This window comes from Equus caballus, chromosome 4 (assembly GCF_041296265.1).
Source record: "Equus caballus isolate H_3958 breed thoroughbred chromosome 4, TB-T2T, whole genome shotgun sequence".
Taxonomy (NCBI): domain Eukaryota; kingdom Metazoa; phylum Chordata; class Mammalia; order Perissodactyla; family Equidae; genus Equus; species Equus caballus.
In genome coordinates, this window is record NC_091687.1 from 60,960,473 (window position 1) to 60,984,487 (window position 24,015).

The 24,015-nt window shown below is 41.2% G+C and overlaps 1 long non-coding RNA gene across 4 annotated transcripts in view; it reads right to left on the reverse strand.

Moving 5' to 3' along the window:
- LOC106783085 (uncharacterized) overlaps nucleotides 1-24,015 on the reverse strand; it is a 147,480-nt gene that overhangs the window by 20,617 nt on the left and 102,848 nt on the right. For all 4 annotated transcript variants that reach the window (XR_011438197.1, XR_011438194.1, XR_011438196.1 and 1 more), the window contains exons 5-6: nucleotides 11,123-13,196; nucleotides 7,620-7,804 (exon numbers count right to left, since the gene is read on the reverse strand). This is a non-coding gene — a long non-coding RNA (uncharacterized lncRNA). The remainder of the gene's footprint in view (nucleotides 1-7,619; nucleotides 7,805-11,122; nucleotides 13,197-24,015) is intronic.

Here is a 24,015-nt window from a genome sequence, read left to right on the forward strand (position 1 = left end):
TAGATGAACCTACATTGACACGTCATGCTCACCCAAAGTCCATAGTTTATTCTTGGTGATGTACGTTCTGCGGGTTTTGACGAAGCTATGATGATATGCATCCACCATTATAGTCTCCTATAGAATTTTTTGACCGTTCTAAAAATCCTCTGCTCCACCCATTCATCCTTTCTTCCCTCTAACTCCTGGTAATCTCTGAGCCTTTTATTGTCTCCATAGTTTTGCTTTTTGCACAATATCATAAAGTTGAATCATACTGTATATAGCTTTTCAGATTGGCTTCTTTCACTTAGAAATATTCATTTACGTTTCCTCTACTCTTTTCATGGCTTGATAGCTCATTTCTTCTTATCACTGAATAATATTCCGTTGTCTGGATATACTGTAGTTTGTTTATCCATTTATCTTTTGAAGGACATCTTGATTAATTAACATAAATATAAAATGACCATGGGTCAAAGATTTTACTTAACTCATTAGTTAATGAAGGGACCAGCAAGATGTAACAAACTATTCAAAGAAGAATTTGAAGGACACGCATATATAGGCAGATAAAGAATGCTGAAATGAATTCGCAAATAGATGCTAAACTGATCAGTGTTTACAGGCAGTATCAACTGCGTCTCCATAGGACACAATTTATGTTCTTATGGGCAAAAATCAGGGAGTCTGCTGGGCCTTACTGGGTACACCCTTCCTGTGCATCCCTGGAAATTCTCCTCAGTGAGCTGCAGGTAACTGTAGGGCTCATTTCATTTGTTTTTTGTCCCTCAGAAATCATTGTCCTTCATTGCCTGATTTTCAGTGTCTTGAAAACTGTTGGTTTTGTATATTTTGTCTGTTTTGTTGTTGTTGTTTTGTGTGCATGTGTATGTGTGCGTGTTTTTTGTTTTAGGCAGGAGAGTAAACCTGATTCCTGTACTCCATCTTATCTAGAGTTTTGTGAAAGGCTACTTCATTCATTTTGAATGCTATAAGATGTTCCCTTGCATGAATATCCCACAGGCTGGTCATCCTCTCTCCCACTGATAGGCATCTGGGCTTGTATCCAAGTTTTGCTACTGTCAGCTGTGCTGCTATGGACATTCCTGCACATGCCTCCTGGTGTACACGTGGAAGAGTTTCTCCTGAGTTATAGACCTAGTAGTGCTCACAGGTTTGGAACCCTGGCTTCGGATGGAGAGGTAGAGCCAGGAACTCGGCCTGGGGATATTCTTCAGGAAAGCTCTCATCTTCTCCATCTCTCATCTTCATCTTGGAGCAGCCTCTCCAGCCAGGGTCGCATGCCACAGGGAAGGCTATTTACCAACCACCCTGCTGAGAGACTCACTGTCCTGGTAGTTGAAGTATCTTCCATTAGCCAAGTCTGGAGGTGTCTCGTTCCTCCTCCCTGGCCTCCCAGGGAATCTCAGGAGTCCCCTCCAGTGTCGCTGGGATTGCTTTTCTCCTCCTGAGACAGGATGGGGACAGCTCATAAAGCAGCTTGACCACACGCAGGGCCTTCAGGCTCAGCCTTGCTTGAGTTCTTCCTCTGGCTCTCCCAGACAGAGAGGGCAGGGGTGGGCCAGGGATCTTTGGGATCAAAAATTTGGCATCAGATTTTAAGTCTGGCACCCCAGCTTGAAATCTGACACACAGGCAATAGACTAACCTTGTGTGGGTTCGGTATTTCTAAATATTAGAGAACAAATAATAACAACAATCATTTAATCTTGGCTTTCATCATCCTGTTCATATCTTTCTTGTTTACTTAAGCACGTAGCCTGCTGACAGCTGGCAAGCTCACAAACAGAAAATGAAGATAGACTAGCTCTGATTGCCCAAGGGTTACCTCCTTGATGAAGTCCTAGGAGGAATTCCTAGCTGTCCCCAGCTGGCCTTTGCTGGAACACAGTTACAAAGCCTTCACATTAGCTCACACCCAGTATCTACTTTGCTCTCCCTCGCTAAATCCCATTTCATTGCTTTCTGTCCACAAACCACTTGCGTGGTGATGACACCACCACTTGAGACGTGATGACAAGCTTAAGTTTCACTACTTCTCAGCTGTGTGACCTTTAGCAATCTTTAAACTTTCCCCCATCTATAGAATGGGTTTACTAATTCCTATCTCATGGTAATTTTTTTAAGGATTAAATGAAAGCTCCTGTGAGCACTTAGTGGAGTGGTGGAATGTTTTATGCACTCAATAAAGATCAGCTCATTGATTCTCAACTCAGGCCAAGTTTGCTCCCAGCGGACATTTGACAATGTGTAGAGACATTTTAAGTTGTCACACCTCGGGGAGGGGGTGCTACTGGCATCTAGTGGAAAGAGTCCAGGTACCCTACCAAACTCCTACAATGCACTAGATAGTCCCCCCTCCAAGAAAAAAGAATTATCCTGTCCAAATATCAATAGTGCTAAGATTGAGAGACCCTGGGTTGGTTCTAAGTATATGATTATCCCTCTGGACATACTAACTCTTGGGCTGGGTTAGCTTCATAGGGACATAGAGCACTAGATGGAATGATAGTGGAAGAGACATGAGAAACTATCAAGTGCTTACCAAAACAAGGGGATGCTCATGGATGTGGAATCAACTTGTACATTGATCTATTGACCACAATTTTCTTGTTATCCTATAATACATACTCAGCTTACCATCTAAGATAGAATAGACCAGCACACCATGTATATGTTAGCCCTCTTTATTCCTTTGATCTTAGGAGATAAACCGCTGGTTCCTGAGACTTCACCTTTTTTCCAATGAATAGCATTTATAATTTTTTCCCTTGTAAAAGCAATGCTATACAAACTCACTATTTAAACAGTTGCAATTTACCACTCTTCTTGACTTTGCTATGAGTCTTATTCATTTAAAATTAGACAAGACTCCATAATCAGTTCAGCTTGGTGAGGCTGCCAACCCCTTTGTAATCAATTCAATTCATGTTTATTGAGCACCATCTATGTGCCCAAACCATGCTGGGTCCTGGAAAGATAGTAATAGAGAAGGTGAATACATAGATAGCCCCAGTCCAGTGGGGAAGATGGAGATAGTATAACTAACTTCCCAGTGTGGTAAGTGTTATGAGTTATGAAAACACTGAGATTTAATGGAGTCCTGGAGGTGCTGGACTACTCACTGAGGAAATGATATTTAAGCTTGTCACATGAAGGACCTAAGAGCCTATGGAGACTAGAGTTGAGGGAAGGCAATCGAAAGACTTATTGTCAGGGGATGTACTTGTTATAACTGCTCTCAATTTAGAGTTTGCCATGTGGTTGTATAGTTTAGAGCATAAGAGGAAGCCCACTCATACGCATGTCCAGCTCTGCCTAAGTTTAGATAACATTTTAGGTTCAATGAAAAATTATTATACGATTAGCTCCTTCTTGAAAAGCAGAATTTTACAACCTGGCAAAATAAGAATCAATTATGCGCTCTTCTTCTGCCTTTCAAAGTCCTCAAATGTTAAATGTCTTCCGTCTTCCTTCTAATGGGTTTCTTGTTGTGCTTATTTTGTTCAGCATAAATCAGAGCTAACACAATTCCATTTTTAATAGCTCTCTTTCAAAGTCTGTTGATATGCCAGTTGGTATGAATCGTCCTAAATGTCCTCCCTCATGGGCAAGACCCATCTGTCAAGATCCACAAAATGATATTTTCCGCTTATGGGAGACATCTATGTGGAGCTGAGCACTCTGCCAAGGAGAACTCTGCTCAGGCTGCATGCTAATACTCCAGTGCCCTGCACTCTCATCTTTCAGAATTTTCAGGAAAACGCAGATCCTGTAGACCCACAATGAGCGATGAGAAATAGTTTTTCCTGGTCTAACCTAGACATGAGTTTTGCCATGAGTGCAGGGTTGCCAAGTTTAACAATTAAAAATATGAGACAAATTGTTTTTTAGTATAATTATGATCCACACACTAAGAATCTATTTATTATTTGTCTGAAGTCTTTGCCTGCAAAGCATTGTGAAATGTTAGAAAAGCTTTCTTCCTTTATTCACCTTCAGGTCATTGCTTCAATGTCATTTTTTCAGTGATGCCTCCTCTGACCACCCAATTTAACATTGGGTGACCACCAATCTCTCTTTCTTGCCTTTGTTTGCTCCATAATACATCAAATTATTTATGTATTTTGTTTATTGACTGTCTTCCCCTCTAGGATATAAGCTCTTTGAAGGCATGGATTTTGGTCTATTTTATTCACTATGGAATCCTCAGCACCTAGAATAGGCCCTGACATATGGCAGGTACTCAGTAAGCAGCAGTTGAAATCATTCATTCATTTATTTACTCATTCATTCATTCAATTGTAAACTATTGTGCTTAGAAGTATAGACCCAAGAGACCATTGACTTGAGTTTGAATTCTGACTCTACAATATATCTGTGTGGTGTCAGATGAGTTACATCATTTTCTGTACCTCAGTTTCCTCCTCTGTAAAGGGGATATTAGAACAGTACCTCCTGGATGGATGTGATGAGAAAAAGATAATACTCATAAAGTCCCTAACACAGCGCCTGGAAAATTGTAAGCATTTAGTAAATGGAACTTATTATCCATTTAACAAATATTTGTTGAGTATCCTTTCTGTCTCACAGTGTTCTGGACATTGGGAGGACCACAGTGAGCAATGCATGGTCTTTGCCCTCAAAGAGGCAAGAACCTAGTGAGAAAATAAGCAGACAATTGTAACAGATTATAATAAATGCTGCAGCAGTGGTAACGAAATGATCTATGGGAACGTTAGGAAGGCACCTGACCCAGAGTGAGTGGATGGGCTGAGGCAGGAAAGGTTTCATGGAAGAATTGATATTTATCTTAAAATAATATATGTAGTTCATTACAAGAAGATGAGATGAGGATCGGTAGGGTAGAGAAAGTATTCCAAGAAGGGGAAACTGTGGATATCAGAGCCCAGAGGAAAGAGCGAGCACATGACTTCAGTGCTGGGGAAGAGCAAGCAGGTCAGTGTGGCTGGAACATGGAGAGAAGCGTGAGGAAGAGGAGAGACAAGAGATGAACCTGGGGACCAGTAGGCCAGATCATGAAGGGTCTTAAAAGTCTTGTTAAGGAGTTTAGACTCAAATCTGGGGGAAAGGAGGGCCTTGAGGCCAATATTTACATTTTAAGAATTTCCCTCCACGCCTAGTATGGAGACTGGATTTGGGGGATTGAAGGCAGAAGGGCAGATAGTAAGGAGGTTTGGGTTATCAATCAGATAAACAGGAGGGGGCCTGAAATTTCATGGGGATGGGAAGAAATAACTTAGATAGTTGATAATTAGAAGGTAGAATAGAGAGGATTTGAGGGTTGGTTGTCTCAGTGGATCTCAATAACTTTGTAAGGATCCCTATTTTCTATGGATATTTTTTCTCATAATATCATTGTCTAATTCTGGTACCAGTGTAACCCTGACCTCACAGAATAAGTTGAGAAATATTCCATCATCTTGAATTTACCAGAAGAGTTTGTATATAATTAGTATTATTTCTCTCTTGAATGTTTGGTGGAATTCGCCAGTGAAGTCATCTGGGCCTGGAGTTTTCCTTGTAGAAAGTATTTTAACTATACGTTTAATTTCTTTAATAGATATGAATTATTCAGTTTATCTGTTTCTTCTTGAGTGGGCTTTAGTTTATGTCTTTCAAAAATTTGTCCATTTTGGCCAACCTGTCAAGTTTATGTGTGTAATGTTGTTCATTATATTTCTTTGTAATCATTTTAATATCTGTAGAATCTATAACATTGTCACCTTCCTCATTCCTGATACTAAGTTATGTTTTTGTCTCTGTGTCATGATCAGTCTAGCTAGAATTTTATCAGCTTTATTGATCTTCTCAAAGAAACAGTTTTTTGTTTCATTGATTTTCTCTACTGTTTTTCTATGTTCCATTGAATTAATTTCCACTTTGGTCTTAATCATTTTCCTTGTTCTGATTACTTTGATTAAATTTGCTCTTGTTTTTCTGGTTTCTTAAAGTAGAAGCCGAGGTAACTGATTTGAGACTTTTCTTCTTTTCTAGTATAGCTCTATATTGTTACACATTTTCCCGTAAATGCTGCTTTAGCTGCTCCCCTCAAATTCTGATATGTTGTGTTCTCATTTTCATTCAATTGAGAAAACTTTGTAAATCCTCTTTTGATTTATTTTGTGACTCCTGGTAACTTAGAAGTGTGTTATTTGATTTACAAATATTTGGAGATTTTTCTGATACTTTTCTGTTATTGATTTCTAATGTGATTTATTATAGTATAATAATAAGTATTATAATGTAATTTATAACTAGAATTCTTTTAAATTTATTAATACTTGTTTTTGTTTGTTTGTTTTTTAAGACTGGCACCTGAGCTAACAACTGTTGCCAATCTTCTTTTTTTCCCCTACTTTTTTCCCCCCAATCCCCCCAGTACAGGGTTGTATGTTTTAGTTGTGGGTTCTTCTAGTTGTGACTAATACTTGTTTTATGGCTCAGATTACAGACTATCTTGGTAAATGTTCTGTGGGCACTTAAAAAGAAATCATATTCTGCTGTTGTTGGGTGGAGTGTTCTACAGATATTAGGTCAAGTCGGGTGATAATGTCCTAATCTTTTATCTACATACTGATTTTCTGTCTCGTTGCTCTATCCATTACTGAGATGGGGTATTGATGTCTTCAACTATTATTGTTGAATTGCCAACTACATCTTCAATTCTGTCAGGCTTCTTGTATTTTTGGGCTTTGGTGTTAGGTGCACCTATGTAAAAATTGTTTTATCTTCCTGATGAATTGACCCTTTTATCATTATAAAATGTCCCTCTTTGTTTCTAGCAATCTTTTTGTCTTATACTCTATTTTTTCTGATATTGCTATAGCCACTCCAACCACTGCATTGGAACACCTGAAATACAGTCATAGCTTTTGATATCCTTGTCTACTATTTCTAAAATCTGTTAATTCCCTGTTAGTTTCTGTTGATTGATTATCCTCTTCATTATAGGTAGTATTTCTCCGCTTCCTTGCATTCCTGGTAATTTTTGATTCAATGCCAGACATTATACATTTTACCTTGTCAGGTGGAGGATATTGTTGTATTCTTATAAATGTTCTTGAGCATAGTTCTGGGATGCAGGTAAGTTACTTGGAAAGAGCTTGATCATTTTGGGTCTTGCTTTTATGATTTGTTAAGCAAGTTCAGAGCAATGCTCAATCTAGGTCTAATTATCCACCACTACTGAGGCAAGACCTTCCTCAACACTCAACCCAATGGCCCTCGAATGACAGGTCTCTAGCCTGTTTGGTGGGAGCAGGCACTATTCCCAGGCTTGTGTGAGGCCTGGCACTGTTCCCTCTTTCTTTTTTGAATAGTTCTATCCCCAGCCTCAGATACTTTCCTCACATGTGTGTACAGACCTATACCCTGTTGAATGCTCAAGGGTGACTCTGCATAGCTCTGGGATTCTTTCTCTGTGTGGCTTTCTCATTTGCATTTCTCTGTCCTGCCAACAATGCTCTCCCTGGATTCTCAGCTCTGTCTCCTCAACTCAAGGAGTCCTTGGACTCTTCTTGGGGTATATCTTTCCTGTGCCATCATCTAGAAGCTTTCTCAATGCAGGATGCAGTGGCAATGATAAGACTCACCTCCTTTTTTCTCCGTCTCACAGGGAAGACTGTCCTTTGTTGCCTCATGTCTACTGCTTTAAAAACCATTGCTTCATATATTTTGTATTTTTCAGAGGAGAGGAGGTTTCAGGCAGGGAGGTAAATCTGGCCTCTGTTACTCCATCTTGGCTGGAAGTGGAAGTCCATCCTACATTATTTTGAATCTGAAAAATTAAATCATTTTACTCATAAATACTTCAGTATATACCTGTCAAAGATAATAATACTTTAAAAATATACAACCACAATACTATTATCTCACCTTTTAAAATTGACGATGATTTCTTAACATACATTGTTCAGGTATCTCATAAATGTCACTTTATTTTAATCATTTGTGTGCTTGAATCAAGATCCAAATAAAGTCCACAGCCTAGGTTTGGTTGATGTGTCTCTTAAGTCTCTTTTAATCTATAGGTTACCCCCTCGTCTCCCCCTTCTCTCTCCACACCTTGCTTTCTCTCAGTTTATTTTTTGAAGGACCAGTCTTTGCCTCATAGAGTTTCCTGCAGTTGTGGTTTTGCTAGCTATCCTTCCATGTTTCTCTGTCCTCTGTATTTCCTGCAAATTATTAATGAATCGAAAAGCTTGATCAGGTCCAGGATCTAAGTAATTTTTTAATGTCCTTTATTAGCTCTTTATATTTGAGCTAATTATGATTAAATTTCTGAGAAAGCCACAGAAAAGGACAATTGTAAGTGCTAATACCAAAGGCTCCTCAAGGCATACCTTTCTGAATCTACTTCTTTATTTACCACATCTAACCTTGGATCATTCAGTCATGTCTAAAAGGAACAACTGGATTCAGTGAAAAGGTTAATAAAGGGGAAGAGATAACCCAGGAAATTTTAGAATATACTGAACTAAAATTCCGAGCAGAGTGCCCTAGAAAGGACATAGCAAGGAAAACTGGAGATGGCTGAATTGAGGCTGGTCTGTGAATTCAATTTCAGATTTTATTATCCTAATTTACACATTCATAAAAATGAAATAGGTCATTATCAAGTGCTTAATTTTCAATGTAGGTCATAAAAATGTGTACACATGTAATACAGCCTGAGTTATCGTTAGGACTTTCATTCCAGTCTCAAGTGATCTGGCACCCATCGGATAAGAGTGTGGTGAAAAATCCTTATTAGTCTTATTCCTTCCTTCCTTCATTCATTCACTCACCCATTCATTGCTTCATATAATATAGTCAGTAATTTAGTCATACATCCATTCATGAACGAAGGTGACAGACACAGGGCATACTCTGGGGCATAGAAGGGTGGCCTTCTCCTCCAATGTCTCAGTCTCGGGGAAGATGGGTGAGAAACACAAACCATCGAGTGCTATAAAAAAGGGTTATAAAAAATTACTGTGGGAGTTCAAAGAATGAAGTGACTTTATCTACCATGCAAACTCAGGGAAGATGATCTTTTTTCTGCTTTCCAAATTTTATTGCCAAGAGCATGTATAACTTTTAATTATCTTTATAAAAGAGAAAAATTTCTAAATCTGTTTTTAGTAAATTCTCTCTAAGCTGCAGTCTAGTTCTAATGTTTTCTGAGATTCTGAGTTATGAGATCTCTGAGATGAATTCTGTTTGTCAGAGTGACAATGTCACCCCAGGATGTAAATATTCACAGGAATGATTGTGATTCACAGTAATTAAGAGATGGAGAAATAAGGGAAAGGTCACAAAGGGCAGGGATGAGATGTCAAGAGAGCATGGGCTAGATCTCAACACCCCATCAGTGAAACAGACTGGGCTCCAGGAGACACCAAATCCAAGGGCATAAATGCAAGATTTGTCAGCTGTACCTATCCCTGAGATCAAAGTGTGTAACTAATATTTGCTTAGTATACACCATGTACTGTTTTAAATGTTTCCATTTATTAAATCCTTACAAAAACCCTATGGGGTAGGTTTTATTATTAGCCTCATTTTACAGGTGAGACACAAGGAAGCGAAATGAGTCATAGCTGGTAAATGGCAGAGCTGAGATTTGAACCAGGAACATTTGAGGCGGAGGCTACTGCCTCATGTATATATGGAGGATGACGAATCCCAAGAACTTCAGTCTGCAAGCCGGAGACCCAGGAGAGCTGACAGTGTAGTTCTAATCTGGGTCTGAAGGCATGAGAACCAGGAGGGCTGATGCTGTAAGTTCCAGTCTGAAGGCTGGTAAGCTTGAGGCCCAGGAAGAGCCAATGTTTTGGTTTGTGCCTCAAGGAAGGAAAAAAAACAAAGTCCCAGCGCAAGACAGTCAGGAAGGAGGGCGTTCCTTCCTATTTAGCCTTTTTGTTCTATTCAGGCCTTCTATTGTTTGGATGAGGCCCACCCACATTAGGGAGGGCAATCTACTCTACTCAGTCTACCAGTTCAAATGTTAGTCTCATCCAGATGCATCGTAACAGACACATTCAGAATAATGTTTGACCAAATATATGGGCATCCTGTGGCCCAGTCAAGTTGACACACAAAATTGACCGTCACAATTGGACACGGAATCTTCCACCATCACTGATATCCAATCATGTCCCTCTGCAGTCATTGACCTAAAGTCTCACTCTCTGTAGAATTTATCACTCTGGATTTGTTGTAGTGGCAAAGGGGGTATAATTTATGGAGCCCGTGAGTCCTACCAGCCACTTCTCAGCCATCTATGTGCCCATGTCCTCCAGGTACACTGATTATGGTCTTTACCAAAGGGGTCAGTATATAAATTATAGCATCACATTATAGATTTTATAATTAACCTTGAAATTGTTATTTTAGAAGTCATAGGAGTCATGATTTCATAATTGACGAGATCATAGTGGCAATGCATTTCCTCCCAAATTCAATTACATGAAAGAGATGAAAGCCTTAAAATGTGGAGGGTATACGTGTATGGGTATTTTTTTGTGAGGATGATTAGACTTTCAGCCAGCATTTTAGTTTCAGAGCATAAATTGACCTAAGCCGTTCCAAAATCCAAAAGGATAAGGATGAGGAGAAGGAACTTCTGTATGCTTGAAATAAACTTGCTAAGTGACATTGGGTGGAGGACTGCTCCTGAACTAGCTAAGTCCAAATGATGCAACTACAATGCAAATAAATTGCAAAACAGAACTATAACTCAAGCAAAGACAGAGGATTTTATAAAGTGGTGACAAAAACTGCAACTTTGGGAGGGCTTTGACACAAGAGGATCTATAGAGTTTTTCCTTTTAGTTAATAATTGTAGAAGAGAACAGGATAGTAGCTTCAACAGAGAGTTGTCTGGATGCCAAAGGATTAAGAGAGACCTTTGAGGGAACTGACACTCCCAAATGTTTCTGCAAAAATGACCCTCTTAACGGTCATGCTGAAAAAATAGAATATAACTCAAGGTGTCATGTGGAAAAATCTTACATCTCCCTCAAAAAAAAAAGGTCACAATTGATTAGTTCTTTGTTCTAAAAATTACACATTGCTATTGTAAGATAAAATTTGGTAAATAAAATAAACTTACTTTTTGTAATATTTAGTTTGGTTGTGAAGATGGGGTCACCATCAAACCTTGAAGTTTTGGTTCCTGTTGTAGGTGGATCCAATTTAAATGGCATTTCTTTTCCTTCACCATCTAATCTTCGGATAGCAAAATTGTTTCTATCAGTTGTGCCAAAACAGACTCCATATTTGAATGTGTGTTACTGGGTTGCGGTGACTATGGTGGTGAGTTACCGGAAGCTGAGTGTTTGCTCACATCTTCCAGACCTAAGAGCAGTGGTGTCTCTTTTCCCCATGTACTCTGAGGTCATATTTTCCTCTTGGTTTATCTTGTATGTTCTCTGATGTATTATGGACTTTCCTCAATAACTTCTCTTCTTGGTTGTCCATTCCTAGATAAGCATAAGTCAAAAGGAAGACTGCCAAGAGCTCTGTGTAGGATGACAGAGCACTTTAGGGTAAGATGTTAGAGAGGTTCTCTGTGCGTGAGCCTCTCTCTTCCAGTCTGGAGGCCCTGTGGGCCACCCTTAGCTCTAATTCACTCCAAAAGTGCACATCCTAGTGATAGCTCTTCTACTTTCCTGAGAAAACAAGCCTGAATCTGGAGTAAAATTGCTGTGTGGCTTTATTTGTCTTCTAATCTTGCCTTCTCATGCTGTTATCTCCTTCTTACCCAGTTCTATTGCTTGCAAGCAATAAAAAAGTCGACTCTGGAGCCAGCCCTGATGGCCTAATGGTTAAAGTTCAGTGCTCTCACCACTTCAGTGGCCAGGGTTTGTCTCCTGGTTGCAGAACCACACCACCCATCTGTCAGTAGCCATGCTGTGGCAGTGGGTAACACAGAAGAACCAGAAGGACTTATAACTAGTATATACAACCATGTATCAGGGCTTTGGAGAGGAGGAAAAATAAAAAAGAGGAAAATTGGCAACAGATGTTAGCTCAGGGTGAATCTTTCCCTGCAAAAAAAGAAAGAAAGCTGACTCTGGAGAGTTCTGGTCTAGGCTCTGTCTCTGGCTGTGTGATCCCAGACAGGTAATGTAACCTGTCTGGACCTCAGGTTCCTTATCTGCAAAGTGTATGGCCTGGCCCACATTTCCAACATCTTTCCAGCTGTAAAAGTTTATGATTCTAAATGAAATTCCTAAAGCGTTTATAAGAGAGAGTCTCCATTACAGGTCCCACTCCTGAGCAGCATTTGCTGTGTGACCAGTGCTCACCTGTTCCTCCAACCCTCTTCCTTGAGCCCTAAGCTTCCTGTAAGACTGAAAGTTCCCCTCTCCTTGACGACGGTGCCCTCCTCTTCCCGCTGCCTACTTCCTGCTCCCAAGGAGCCCAATTCCTGCTTCTTGAAAATGAGTTCATCTGGCCAAACAAATTCCAAGGGTAAGTCCTCTCAGAGCTTCTTACCAAGGAGAGATTTTTAGCTTGGAATTTCCATAAAATTTTGTTCATAAACTTCCATTGTACCTAACATACTGTACGTTGTATCATGACCAAAGCCCACCTCCACTTCTAAATTCTAATGTCTCAGCAGGCAAGAATGTTGCTAACTCCTGTTGGGGTGCCTACCCTTCCCCCAAAGCCCTAGCATCGTGTCCTGATTGGAGCTTAATAACGGTCCATTGACAGAATGAAGGAAATAAATGAGTGTGCAAATCGATGAAGTCAAAAGTGAGCAGAGCCCTTTGAATATCATGTATAAGAACTTGGCAAAATTTTTTAAAAAATCATTACAGACAAAAGAGACTGGAAGGAGCAGTTTTGAAAAAAGCCAGGCAGGAAAAAATAACTTCAAATTCCCAGAGGTCCTCTTGCTGCACTTCTTAGAGGAGCAGAAAGCAAAGATGGAGGCCCGCCCTCGGAGCCCGCAGTGGGTTAGAGCGACATTCAGCTTCGTCAGGACGTCAACAAGACTGGGGAGCAGGTCAGGCTGAACTCTTGCGAAGTCCTGAATTCCCTCTTTGCTCTCTCCCTTTCATCTTCATGGGCTTAACTGTAAATTATTCCTCATTCCTCTGGGCTCTGTTTTCTTTTCTCGAGTTTGTTCCAGTGATTAGAGCCCCAAACAAAAAGTACAAATGCTGAATTTCTCCCTGTGAAGTTAAAAATAAAAAATGGCCAAGACATTGCATTCAAAATAAACAAGCATCCCTGAAAGCCACCTGGTTATTGGTGTGGTACTACTGGTAGAAATTTTATAAAGCGCATCTTTAGGCAAAAGTGCAGTAGGTTAAAAATGCCAGTAAACTAACTTCCAAGAGTTTTAATTAAGAGGAGGAAAATAAAGAGTCAGATAAACATGTGGATCATTTATATGATCTGGTGATCCAAAATAGATATGACTTCGCTCTGGGATGGTTTAGTTTCCCTTGGAAGTTTTGGTACATGTAGTCGGGGGCAGGGCAACCTGAAGCTGAAGTTCAAAACGATTTTTTTTAGTACCTGAATGCATACAAGGCTGAAATAGTGAACAATTTCCAGAAGAGAAATCGCACTGCATTTGGCTTGGCCATCAGTGGTTCCATATAATAGCAACATCACTCACACATAACTTTGTTTCAGTGGCTGATATTAAGAAAAATTGCTGCTTGCGTTATGATGCACAGGGCTGTCAAAATCATACATACATGGCCTTTGGTCTGAAAATTATTTTGTTTTTATAGCATCAATTTAGCAGTGCAAAGTTCATAAATTTGTATTAGGAATATCAGGGCCGTATTACATCACAAGAAGAAAGCAAAACCCTGTTACTTAGAAAATGTAGGTCCATCTTCTGAAATCGATGTCTAGGTCCAGCTCATGAGTCAATGGGAATTTTCTAGAAATCAATGTCAGATATAGTTGATGTTTTGAAAAGGTGAGATCTTCAAGGGGAATTGATTCAATATTTCTGATAAAAGTGATTGCCCAAGCCTCTAAAATGACAGGGAGCCTTAATTGCCTCCATGAAAAAGTTTAATGCTCTTATGAGAAAATCATCTCGGACTGAACTAGATCAACTCTGAGGTCCGAGATAGAGAGATTTACCTCAGCATGGGAACTGGGTTATTACTTAGAAACAGAGAATGATGGGTAGCACCATCAACCTAATACAATAAGTACTGCTTTTAGCAGAAGTTTGAAAATAAACCAATAAAGACAAAACTGAGACCAATCATTTCCCTGTAAGAGAAAAATAAGTGGAACTAAGTCTCAATGCAGAAAACAGGGAAGTCACTGGGGAGAAAGTTTCTGTGTGGATGTAGTTTTGGGGTTCAGCAAGAAATCGGAAGCAGTGAGCAGATGACTGGTGACAACTGCTTGACACATTGCCTCTCTGTTATGTGCTGGATAATAGCCATTTCTTTAAAAGGATACAGCAAGAGAATATTTTTTGGGGGGAAGATTAGACCTGAGCTAACATCCACCACCAATCCTCTTCTTTTTGCTGAGTAAGATTGGCCCTGAGCTAATATCCTTGCCCATCTTCCTCTACTTTGTATGTGGGACGCCTGCCACAGCATGGCTTGACAAGCAGTGTGTAGGTCCACACCCAGATCAGGGCTGCTGAACCCTGGGCTGTGAAGTGAATGTCTGCGCAACCGGGCTGGCCCCATCTATCAAGGGGATATTTACGTTCAACTGTTCATGCTCTGCCTCTACAAGAGTTCTGAAGGCAGAGAATGGAGAACTTTCTTCCCAGATTTCTCTTCATTTCCTTCATCGTTGAGTTGAAACAGCCAAGGGGGAAGAGTGGCTATTCTTTTTCATGATGCAGCTGTACTTAATAAGAGCTGAATTTTGAAACATAAGAAGGAAAATAGGTGGAATCTGAAAAGCAATCGCCCTGGAAATAAAAAATTCCCCAGCGCATCAGGAATTCTGGTCCCCAAAGCAAGATGGATTTAAACTTGGCATGACATGTCATTCTTGCTCACTTCAGAGCCAAGGGACCAAAAGGGAGCTAGATATCTAAACCCTTCCACATTAATCAGCTCCTTGGCCTTCTCTTAAAGGACATAATCCACATCACCTGCAGATCTGGGTGGGTGTGCATTTTTCTGACCATCACTGTTGAGTCCTCCTGGGGCACATTCCTCAACTTAGCCTCCCTTGTCGTCCATGTGGGAAAGACGAAGGGGACACTACAGGCAGACTCAAAGCCTTTGTCAACTGGTGGTCTTGTCCACTGCTTGGTGAAGATCCAGCCCACTTGCTACTTAGAATCTGTGTTCAACCTCCGGAGCAACAATGTGTCTCGTAAAGACAAGGTTCGGCTCTGGAGGGAAAAACTGAAGTTGAGCAGCTGCCTTCTGGTACCCGCCCAGAGTGCGTGAGCGACATGGATACTAACTGAAACAAGTAGCGGCTATTTTGATTAGGGGACCCTGAAAGCAATATAGGAATCAGGAATCCTTCTGATGCTCACAAGACGATTTATACACGTATCTGCAATGCGTCCCCACATTCTCTTTTTAGGAATGAAAATGTTCCAAGGTTTCCCATTGCCAAGCTCCTTTTACTTTAACTTGAAAGTGATTAAAGATATTTATCTGAGCCAGAAAACCTAAAGTCAGTGCTGCTTTTATTGTAGAACCTATGAAATCTATCCCATAGGGACTTTAGGCACACAAGAAAAGAATTTGAGAAGCTTCCACTAACCTACTTTCCTTTTTCTTAACAAGAGACCCCCAAGCGTAAACAAAATAGCATGAGTGTGGCAGAAAATGCAATTGAAAGAGCAAAAGACCTCACTGTAAGAAAACAGACATCTCTGCTTTAATGACTGGGCAAGAGTTTTCAAGGCAGCCTCTTTTGGACAAAGAACAGACACTTCTTTCTTGCTTCTAATATGCAGCATCCCGTTTTTTGAAAACCACAGGCACTTTTGTTTCTTGGCAGGCAGGAAAATATACTGCGCAACTGAAATTATTTTCATTTATGCTACATTCCATTAATGCAACTGACCTTTTTCTTGAAATATTAGCAGCCCAAAAGTTAAAGGGCTGTAAGGAATCCATAACTGGAGAAAACAGGAACATTCAAATCTAGGCTTCAATGGTTTTATGCAGAGTAAGGATTGGCGAGATGAGCAGACGAGAGAGAGAGAGAGAGAGAGAGAGAGAGAGAGAGAGAGAGAGAGAGATTCCTTGGTTCTAAAGAAGGCATTGCATGTGACAGCCCCACCGTCTGACTCACGGTCATCCATTAAACAGACCAGAGCTGACTGGCCTTATTTACTCTTGTAATGGCATCAAGAGAAAGTTGGACACTTACACTTCCACTTTCTCCTACATTTCTACCTTTACTTGCACCTTCACCCATACTTACACCTACATCTGCATGCGTCTCTCTCAGAGTAAGAGAACGATGGACCTACTAACCTAAGAAACATATCAGAAACAAATTCAACTTTGCAGGGGAGAGTTTGAGAGAGAGAATGAGCAACCAATTGGGGAAAACACAGCCCAGACCCTCCATTTGTTGTTGCTGCTCTTGCTCTATGTGTCAAATGCACTGGGACTTCCAGGGTTTAAAGGATAATAAATAACTTTGCTGTGGGTGTTTCTCCCAAGCTGTGCCAGATTCATAGTATGTCTCCAACAGAGACTCTCTCTAATCCTTGTTTCAAGCCCAGGAGGGAATGCTCACCTTTCCAGGGCCCCCAAGGGAAAGCTGAAAGGAAGGAGTTAGTGATGTCTGGCGAGGGAAGAGGAGAACCCGCTGGCCTGCTCCTTTGGGTCCTCTGCCTGCTTTCCTGTGCCATATGCAATTGTTCAAACCTGGTTTTTTATTAGGCTAGTGCCTTTGCTTTGATAAAGCCATTCACTGAGAAATCAGTTGCGACCCCAAATTGCTGTCTGCGACCTGCATTTGTCAACGGGCGCGTGTGACTCTTACAATGCTTTAGGATGCAGCAGTTCTTGCTTGTCTGGCCTGTTCTTTGGAGAGACATTCTGTGTTGCACGTTTTCTCCAGTGAGAGCACGGCAAACATTAAAGAGTGCGAGAGGCGAAAGTGATTGCCCAATGGCCCACAGAAATGGCGGGGCTCCAGGGAAACACGTGTTCTCCTCTCGTACCTCGGCAGCCACAGCAAAACTGGAGCATGCCTGGAGACCATGGGAGCTCTATTTCCTCCAAAGACAAAGATTACCTGAGGTTCAGGAGCAGGGGACCCCAGATAAGGACATAATTTTTGGATTCTTGGTAACACTGCTCATGCTGGGAATACTAATTAGACCAGAGGCAGTGCTTGTTCATAATCTGCTGCCCATGTTCAGCCCACACTCCCGAATTAAGACATTTCTCTGAACGTGTCACTTCCTAAAGCCAGAACGAAGAATCTTATTTTGATTTCCAAAGTGCAAGTTCACTCAATAGCGGCAAGAAAGCTTTGGTATGGAGTTCCCCCGCCCCCTATCACTGGGCTGACCTTCATATTGCAGGGTTCACCTCTCTCTGCTGGCACCAATTCACTGAGACAGGCTTGGCATCCAGGCCAGTCAGTTCACAAGGGCAAAAGGTCTTTAACGTCAGACAAATCACAACTTACAACGGTAAGTAATAACAGCACAAAGATGCCGAAGTCATATCCAGAAATATCTGTGAAGATCTGTGAACAGGTGTGAGGGATTGCCTGAGGAACTCGGAGTCCTGAAGCCAGGCTGGATCAGCCTTGCTGGAGGAGAAAGGAAAGCCATTGTTGCAGGTGGATAGTGTGCACAGACTAACACGTGGGATTGCTGGCGAGGTTGGTGAATGCAGTGAATGAGAAGCAAGATTCACTTGAAAGGTAGTATGATACAGTGATCCAAGGGGTTAAGAGTCCGGGTTATGGAATCAAAACATGCCCTGCGTGCCACTTATTAGAGCTGAGCTTTGATCTTGGACCAGTTACTTAACCTCTCCAGGACTTATTTTCTTTATCTGCAAAACACAGCTAACAGGCATACCTCCCACATGGGGTCGGAGGGTACATGCATATGTACTTGAAATTTCAGGATAGTGCTTGGCCCAGGGAAGTTCTAAGTGAGTATTAGCTGTTAGTATCAGGTCTTGGTGTCTTCCAGCATTTGCCTGGCCCAAGAGTCTTTTCCAGCGGAGAGAAGTCCACCCTCCAATCCTGCGACTTCTGAGGCTTGGAGTTCCTGGAGGACCTGGAAGATAGAAGTGAACTAGAATGCCTGCATGAGGCCAGAGGGAGGCTTTCCAATGCACTCCTTCTCCACGTGCAAAAGAGAGTCACTTTCTAAGCAAAGACTCAACAACAAACTTATGAGGAGTCAGTATGTTGTCAGAAATTACATTATCTGTAAAATTTTAAAAGTTGATTGATACTATATAAGAGCTCCTTTGGAGGGAGGGAATTACGTTGATAAGGAAAGATTATTCACTTTGTTGTTAGTCTTAGCAAAAAACAAAACCAAAACAAAGGTGTGTAATGTATATTGAATTTATCATTTGAAAGCTTTAACATGAGTATCTATAGCTAATGAAAAATTCGGCCCATAGATGTCCTCTAATGATGCTGAATAGTCTCACACTATCTCTTCTCTGATTTTACATTGATGCAGGTTGATTACTTCATTCTGTTAAGAAGAACTTCTAGTTTATATGTATATATTTTCTTCTCTCCTATATGTATAGAATAGTCCTATAAGGATACACAAGAAACCGTTAACAGTTGTAACTTCTGTCAAGAGGCGTGGAGAGGATTGAGGTGGAAGGGAGGTGTAATCTTTTACTTTGTATACAACTTTGTACTTATAAAACTTGTTTCTATGTGTAAGATTCAGTTTTCCAATAAAAGAGAATTCATACACAGACTTGCATGAGATATCAGATCCCAGGGAATCAGGAAGGACTGTTGGAACGATGAGCCCAAATCCTGCTACTCCTCATTGCTTATGGATTACAGATGTTGAAATCTATGAATAGAAACTGTAAGACTGCAGCCCACTTTTATTTCCAGGCTCAGGTTGCCTTTGGGTCAGCAGACGTCAACTGCCTTTGGAAACACGAGCCAGCAGGTGTGCAAAGCACAGAAGCCATGGCAGAGAGGGTTCAGCCCGGCACATGTGTTCGTTCCTTTAGCTCTCAGGAATCTCCCCACTCTTACTGTTTGTCAGTCAAGCTGTCAGGTCAGGGAAACCTGGATGAGAGATATGTCACTGCCCCAGTGGCTGCTAAGGAAATTTCAAGTTACACAAGGTTTGTTGGGAAGGTGGACTTGCTTGACCTTAGGCAAGATGGCTGGGGCAGAGACTCCAGCTGAATATGCATCCTAAGAACATGGAAACTTGTTTAGCTCAAGCAGACTGCAGAGGTGGGGCTGAGGATGTGGAAGCAGTTTATAAGCCAAGAGCACCAGGCAAATGGAAGGTCTTGCTCTTATTATAAGGGCTTGGGGGAATGCAATGGGAGAGGATCTGGCCCCTATAAAGGATTATCCCTATGAACATCAAAGGATTGACAAGGGGGTGGTTGGAGGAGGACAAAGGTGGAGCTTGGAATGTTGGCTCTTCCTCAAAGGCACTTCCTATGCATTTTTTTTTTTTTGCTGAGAATCAAATCCAGAGCCTCCAATAATGATGATTCTCATTTTTATTACCATTTTATTATTCAGGGTTGGCTCAGGATTTCTTCCCCTCCAAAGACATTTGAATGAAGATGAAAAGTGCCCAGTTAATATCTTCATGGAGCCAAGCCCTCTTTCTGTAACGAAAGTCTTGGTGGACAGATGTGGTGCCAGCTTGCTATTGTAGGTCTGCATCCACATGTCATTGTAGCAAAGATCAAGGCTGTCCCTAATTTGTGGGCCTGGCATTTCTGAGTGGAAGGGACAGTAAAAAAAAAAAAAAATCTTCTTTTGGTATTTCCATCATGCAAATTCTGGCTCTGCTCGAAATACATAAGGAGAAACTTCCAGAGCAGACACATAGTAGAGATTTTTACTGACCACAAATGCTGTGCTTGATAAGGTTCATTTCAGGGACACTGGCTGAGTGCTGGTGAAACTGGACAGCTATGGTTGTGGCAAAATATGTCACCACTCGCTGACTGTAAACACAAACCTGATTCAACCTGAATAGAGAGAGGGACCATGAAAAACAGGAAAAGCAATTAGACAGAGACCATTAAAAGAAACTTATGTATTAAAAAAAAAAAATAGACACTTAATGGTCAAGGACTCCCTCTTCATTAAGGGGAGTTCAAGTCTGTGCTGTGAACTTTGCAAACCAGAATAATTCTATGTTAAGACAGAGAATGTGATCAAGCTTGCTAATCTTCTTCTGTTTGACCCTTAATCATGGCCAGTTTATGGGATAGTATCTTTTCTTCCTTTTACATATCAGCCGAGTCAAGTGAATGAGTGGATGGAGCAATTAACAACCAAAGCCTGAATTCATTGCCCTACCTCCTCAGCTTGGAATGTCAAATAACTAGAGAGCTATTTTATTGCTGCTCTTGGTTGGCTTTTCTCAAACAATTTCAGAAACGATCCACAGACTTATGTGGGTTTGGGATTATATCTAAACTTCCATAGCTCCTCTTGGAGAACAACCTCAGATTTATCTGAATCATGGGATAACTGATGGAGGCAAAGTTTCAAGAAGTGCTGATTAAACTGAAAATTCACACAAAGAAGACATGATATCCATGGAATTCTGGATATCAATCTACCCAGAACCAAATCCCAGAACTACCACCGAGTGTTTGGCCTCATGGTCCATGTCTGGGCACTGTTGGGGCTTTCCGGGCTCTGGACAAGGCTGCTGTCTCGTAGAGCCCTAGAAGGTAATGTAAATCTGGAGTCAGAATTGAGGTGTTTCCTCCCTGAATATAACACCTAGTTCTAGAGAGCAGCTCCATCTGTTAAATACTAAGTGTCGCATGAGTTGTAAGTTGCCTACTATTGGGAAAGAGAGAAAGAAGGAAGAAAGGCATTTGGTTTTATATTCTTGTCCCTATATTGTTTCATTTCATTTACTTACTGCATTCATTTATTCAACAAATATTTATTGAGAGCCTTCCAAATGATGGTTTATAGTGGGTGTGGATGGGTAGATGGGGAGTAGAATAGGAGGGTACAAAGATGAATCAGACATCTTGCCCTCAAAATGCTTACTGTCTAAAAAAGGAGTTATCAGTCAGCTTTCAATATGTTATGCTGTTGTAACAAACACCCCCAGATCTCAGTGGCTTACAATGAAGCTTTATTCTCATTCACGCTCATATCACCTGCAAATCAGCTAGTGTGTTTGCTTCATTCCAGAACTCAGGTGGAAGCTGCCTCTATCCGGAACATGCCATTTACATGTCAGAGGGAAAAGGAGAAAGAAAACAGGAAAAGGAAAAATCACATGATGGCATTAAAGGTTATGTTCCCATCCCATTGGCTAAAGCAAATCACGTGGCAGAGCCTGGTGGAAAAGGGGCATGAATGTTCTCCCACAGGGAAGTGCTGCAAGTTTTATGGCCACAGACTGGGATGTCTGATCCTCTTGCAGGGAGGGCAGCAGATAATTGGGAACAATAATGCAATCTACCACAGGAGATAAACACATGCACACACACAGCGCATCAAATACAGGATGCATATACTCTATATACCATACATCCTAGGGTGGGGAGGGACGGACAGCCCAAGTGCGGGCACGTTTTTCTGCTCTACCCCTTGCAAACTAGCTGTTGGACTTTGGAAAAAGCACTTAACCTCTCTGAGCCTCAGTTTCCTCACCTGAAAAATTAGGATAATAGTACTTAACTCATGACTTTGTGCTAAGGATTAAAATATTCGATTCAAGTTAAATGCTAAGCCAAAAGCCTGGCATATAGTTATCATTAAAAACATTTTTCTCTTTCTGCTCCTCCATTTCATCTTCTTTCTCTTCATTTATCCTTGTTATTCCATTTCAGAATAGGGAATGCCATAAAGAACTCAAAATCTTTACATACACACACACACACACACACACACACACACTGTTTATGCTATTGTTTTGTGACACTTAAGAACATATAGTCTAATAAAAACAGATGTGCAAACAATATTTTGGCAAGCAACACATTCAAAGATTGGGGAGTGCCTGTAGCTGATTGCATTGCCAGTGTGTCAGAACTAGGGTTTTAAGTTCAAAATGCTTGCTAACAGAAATCATGACAATGCACAGGCTAGGTTGGAGGGAAACACCGGCCCAAAATTTGGATACATTTAAAAGAAAATGTTTCAATGTGTTTATATTCAAACTCAGCCTCAAAGAGGTAATCTTCCAACTTAAGAGTCATTCTGGACAACTCTTCTTGATTGCATCTTGTATATAAAACCCAATTGGTCATGACTATTGAAAAATACGTTACTTTTTTCTTGTAGCCAGAATATGCACCAAATGAGAGCTTTCTAAGTGATTTGGCAAAAATTAATCTTCAGATTGTTTTAATATGGGAACTGAACCCTTTTGCTTTTTTTCCTTTCTTTGATTCCTGAGAAAAGTAGACTGCAAATACTTCCTTCCAGGAGGGTTTGAAGATTATGCTCTCCTGCCTCTAGAAAAGAAGCATTTGATGTTTGTTTGCTGGAAATTCAAGGGAATTGGGGTTTGTAGGAAAACGCAGAGTGACTTGTAAATATGTGGGAGGTACACAGGGGTTTCTCCTGAATCAGAAAGCTATTCCCTAGGGCCACAGGAAGAAAGAGGTCAGTGGGTCTAGAACAGTAAGGAAGGTGCCCATTTCCCTGGCAGTGTTCTGGGGAGGTGGCAAGTCTCTAGAAGGAATGGCTAGGGAAACAGGACCATAGGTCTGGGTGTTTCCGAAGTGAGGCTTTGAATGGACCATGCAAAAGGGGCCAGTGGTCTTTTTAGGGGCAACCATAATGGGCATATTATAAATAACCATCTCCTGCTTTATCCCCTGGCCTCCAAGCCTTGGCCCTGTTTAAGCCCCTACAAACTCAAATAGCTCTGACTTGGCAAGGAAGCCCCAAGAATGACTGAAGTTCCATTTCCAATATATCCTGGCAGGAGGAGACTTGCAATTGGAATTAGGTAACATCATAGATAATATGATGTTTCTTGCCCACCTGAATTTGAGGACTGAGAGTCAAAAACCAGAACAATATTGAATAAAGGGATGATCTAACGATTTCCTCTTTGGAATGTGCACACGTTTTATGAAGATATAAAAGAACACAAAAGTGATGTACCTGCTCAGATGCCATTTTGGACGGAAGCACCCATCCCCTCAGCTGCCAGGAGGGTTGGCTGCTGCAGCCTCGCAGCTGGGATCCTTTTGGGCATTGCCTTCTGCCCAAGGAAGCAGCCCTGCCCTCTCCCCAGAGGGAGCCTGAGTTGATGCTGGGGTACAAAGACCTGGCCCTCTGCCTCCATTTGTGACAACTCCGAAGGGCCAACTCAGCTCCAGAGCACCCAGTGGGATCAGCTGGGGCCTCTGCTGCAACTTCATTGCAGTTCAGCTTCTCCCTCTGCCCCATCCTGCTGCCCGATCTTGCTTATAAATCTTGTTCTCAGGTTCGTTCCCCAGTGAACTCCCTGCATGCAAATCTCTGTCTCTGAGTCTGAGGATGTCTCCAGGAAACCCGACCTAGTACAATAAACCACCCTAAACCTTTCCCTTTAAACAAATACAACCATTTTAACTCCACCCAAAGATAGATACCCCTTACACCAGACATCTTGTTTTTTGTATTTATTTTTAAAAAGTGAATTTTGGGGGGCCAGCTCCATGGTGTAGTGGTTAAGTTTGGTGCACTCTGCTTCAGCAGCCTGGGTTTGTGGGTTCGGATCCCAGGCGTGGACCTACACTACTCATCAGCCATGCTGTGGCGGTGACCCATGTACAAAATAGAGGAGGATTGGCACAGATGTTAGCTCAGGGATAATCTTCCTCAGCAGAAAGAAAAAGAAAGTGA